Source organism: Mustela nivalis (genome assembly GCF_964662115.1).
Source record: "Mustela nivalis genome assembly, chromosome: 17".
Classification (NCBI taxonomy): domain Eukaryota; kingdom Metazoa; phylum Chordata; class Mammalia; order Carnivora; family Mustelidae; genus Mustela; species Mustela nivalis.
In genome coordinates this window covers 11608148-11612222 of record NC_139036.1, presented here as the reverse complement: position 1 = coordinate 11612222, position 4075 = coordinate 11608148, and the positions used below count along the sequence as shown (strand labels likewise).

The 4075-nt window shown below is 43.8% G+C and overlaps 1 pseudogene across 1 annotated transcript; it reads right to left on the bottom strand.

The window, feature by feature from the left end:
* Positions 1-694: 694 nt before the first annotated feature.
* LOC309851048 (AN1-type zinc finger protein 6 pseudogene) lies at positions 695-1710 on the bottom strand (annotated as a pseudogene). Its single transcript has one exon. The product of its transcript is annotated as an AN1-type zinc finger protein 6 pseudogene (transcript).
* Between the last annotated feature and the right edge of the window lie 2365 nt (positions 1711-4075).

Below are 4075 nucleotides of genomic sequence, written 5' to 3'. Positions count from 1 at the left end.
AATGTAAAGTCTCAAAGTTCTCATGTGTGGTTATATATTTTTTAAAATATTTATTTATTTATTTATTTGAGAGAGAGAAGGAGAAAGAGAGGAAAAGGGGGAGGGACAGAGGGAGAGGGAATCTCCAGCAGACTCCTCAGTGAGCACAGAGCTTGACAACGTGGGGCTCGATCTCTGAGATCACGCATGACCTGAGCCAAAATCGAGAGTCAGTTGTTTAACTGAACTGAGCCACCCAGGTGCCTCTCATGTGTGGATATTTTTATTTTTATTTTATTTTATTTTTTTACAGTTTTCCATTTTATTTAATCAAAGACTGGTGGGTAAACATAAATACAGCACAATTACTTCAAATCATTCTTCACACCGTGTACACACAGACCGGTGAGCGTAATCCGAAAGAAACCCGCAGTTGGCAATGAAATGCACACAGCTTTTCCTTCCCTCACTCAAAAAAAATTAAAAACACACAAACTTAGAATCTCATCAGCACACACTCTCTTGTGACAAATGATTCAGACATAAATAGTGGATGCAAAGAAACTATACGCTAACTTACGTAGAACTTCTGTTAATGAACACCCAGCAGCAGCCGTAAGCATGAGGATACATTCCGTGACTGGTAACTAGTCGGGCCCCGAGGGGCGCCGTGGGCAGGGATCGTGCTGCAGAGAAAAGCTATGGACACACACAATGGAAAATAAACTGCAAGATCAACGCATGCGTGTTTAATACTGGAAAAATCACGGCCCTCCAAAATTTCTCCACGTTTGTTATAAAAGCCCTCTGCACTCAACTAAAATTAAAATGATCTTAAAAGGATAATACTTGTAAAGTTTACTTAAGTCTTTTCAGCCACAGAAACTGCAATGGAAATAAATGTTCAGAGTCATTTTCAAAACAAAAACAAAAATCTATTCTTCTGGCGACATGCATAATTAAAAGGTCTATGCAAGTAGGTTGCTCTACATTCCCAAGGACTAGGAAAAAAAAAACCTCAAGTCAATTTTTAGTTTGCAGATGGTCAAAGGATTTTGTATTCCAGCAGGAGTTCAAATCTTCTGGATCTTTTCACCAACAACTACTGGATTTTCTTTTCTGATTTTCTCAGCAGCATCAGCTTTGTAATTGTAAGAGCAATTGTGTACATCGGAGTAACGGTGTACACCACAGTAAACATTTCCACACCGGCATTCAAACCCAGGAAGTCCCACCTTCTTCCTGCACATGAAACAGCGATTCTTTTTTTGTTTGGGTTTTTCAAGAGACTTGCTTTGCTCTTCAGACGGCTGCTGTGCCGTATCGGATACTGAAGCTTGCAGGTCTTCTGTGTCCGGTACTGCTTTGTCCACAGATGTACTGTCCACTTGGGAAGATGCTACAGATTCTGATAAAAGTGACTGATTTGATACAGGGCTTGGCTGCGCGGACGCACATGCAGAGTCCAGCGGGCACTGAATGCGTGGGGGCCACCGCCGTCCACGCACTGGACGGGGAGAGACTCCAAGAGGCTACTGACGGAGGCTGCAGGTGGGCTTATTCTACCATTACTACTATTCTGTCTTTGAAGATGTTCTTTATAGCACACTGAACACGTGCCATTTGTACCAGGGTTTCCATAAAATCCGCAGCCAGTGGAACAAAGCGTAGGCACTTGGCTGTGATTCGTTTCTTGAGCCATGTTCCTCTGTTGCACACCTGGCGAGCGGGGCCGCGCTGCCCGCCGCCGCCGGTCGCCGCCGCAGAGTGGGGACAGGTGAGGCCGCCAAACCCCTGCTCGCTCCGGCCCCGCCGCCGCCGCCGCCGCCGCCGCCGCCGCCGGCCTCCCTCCGCTGTTTATTAAACTTTTCTGTTTGGTGGTTCGGCCTGTGACGCGACCGCGGGCCGAGCTCTGCGATTGGCCGGCGCCCGGCGCTCCTGTGTGGATATTTTTAAAACACATGGGAATGTGGGCCTGACAGTCACCCTCCACTTAACCAGCAGCAGCCCACTTAGTGGCTTTCCTGTTCTGTCTCTTCTGTTCCCTGAAGAGCTTGCTGGGATTCTGAAGAGAATTGCTTTGTGCTTTTCCAGTAACATTTTCCACTAAGTAGGAGTCAGAAGTCCAGATGTGGATGGATTCTCAATAGTGAATGATGTCCATGAAAGATGAGGCATTGAGTGCCCTGGCTTGTAGGCTGCTGGCAAGGTTCCATACCCTGGACCTAGGAGGATTTTTGACAATCAAGGGCTGGCCCTCCTCGCTCCGGTAGAGACCAGCCTTTCTCTCCCTGTAGTCGATTCACACTTGTTTTTTGTTTTGTTTGTTTGTTTGTTGGTTTCAGGCCAGATGGAATAAATGCTGCTTAATAAAAATATCCATCACCATAATTCCATCCCATACGTGAGTGTATCATTGCTATAGTTTGGTTGTGGGTGTTGGAATAATGCTGTGGGCTGCTGAAGATTGCTCAAATCAAGTATCAGTCGTGGTAGGAGCCACATCAATGAAAGAAAACGGGACTCTGATTAAAAATTTCTTTTGTGACCCACTGACAATTGAAATAAACCACCACAGCAAGAGAAAACCTGTTAGAGCTGCTTCTACTTTTCTTCCTTCTTCCTTGATGGACTTTCCTATGATGTCTCCCCTGATGTCTTTCCTATGATGATTCATGAAGGAGATTATTTGCTGCCAAGAAATCACTGATTTTGGTTTTGTGTTAGCTACCGTTCACTGGCTTAGCCCAAACTGCACAGCTAGTGTTGGAAGAGAGAATTAGAAGAAGGTATCCTGATGAATTTTCTATAAATGTAATTACCTTCCCTGTAAACCCAAACCTACAAGAGCAAATAGTTCAATTTTTATTTTGCTGTGGGTACAGAAAAAGGGAATTGTTGACATCAGTAGAAAATGAAAAGGCCTTCTGGTCCTCACCCTAAAATTTCTTTCTACAAGACAGAAACTTGAGTCCCCAGAATAGTTGGGAAAAAAACAAAAGACCTTATACCGTGATTGAGAATGATGGGTTATTAAACTCTTCTGTTTTAAAGAAATTATTTAATGTTTTCAATAAACTTTATAAAATGGGAGCAGAAAGAATATCCATTTTCAACTGAAAATTGAAATTCAGTGCTGCAACACTGAAGATCTAGTTTTTGCTGTTCATCAAGAACTTATGGAATGCCTGAGTGGCTCCGGTGATTAAGTGTCTGCCTTTGGCTCAGCTCATGATCCCAGGACCCTGGGATCCAGTCCTGCATCGAGCTCCTTGCACAGCTGGGAACCTGCTTCTCCCTCTGCCTGACACTCCCCCTGCTTGTGGTCTCTTTCTCTCTCTCCCACTCTCTCTGACAAATTAAATCAAATCTTTAAATGAAAAAAAGAACTTCATGTGACATAAAAAGCTCTCATTTAGAGCTTCCCAACCTAGATTGTTAACAAGCTAGCAGCTTGTTAGAAATCCAGATTCAGGGGCACCTGGGTGGCTCAGTGGGTTAAAGCCTCTGCCTTCAGCTCAGATCATGATCCCAGGGTCCTGGGATCGAGCCCCGCATCAAGCTCTCTGCTCAGCAGGGAGCCTGCTTCCTCTTCTCGCTCTGCCTGCCTCTCTGCCTGCTTGTGATCTCTGTATGTCTAATAAATAAATAAAATCTTAAAAAAAAAAAAAGAAATCCAGATTCATGGGTTCTCCTCCAGATAAACTGAACCAGAATCTGCATTTTAACAGGACTCTCAGGGGATTTGTATGCACATTCAAGTCTGAAAAGACCCAGTTTAGGGTAATAGTTCCCAGGCTTAGATCATCATCTTAATCACCCATGTGTGGAGGTCTTAAGAAACATGGTAGAGATTCTGCTAATAAGCCTTTATTCAACACACTCTCTGGTTTACCAAACTTTTTCTTTGCTCCAGCAAGACATACTGACTAATGTCCACAGCAAGCCGACTGATCTTGGCTTGTAGTCCATTCTTTTGTATTCAACAGCACTTCTGCACAATCTGCTTGATGCATATGCTGTGCTTGTTCCTAAATTTACTAATGATCCAGTGTAAATAATGCAAACTGATACAATGAGTGCAAATAAAGTAATA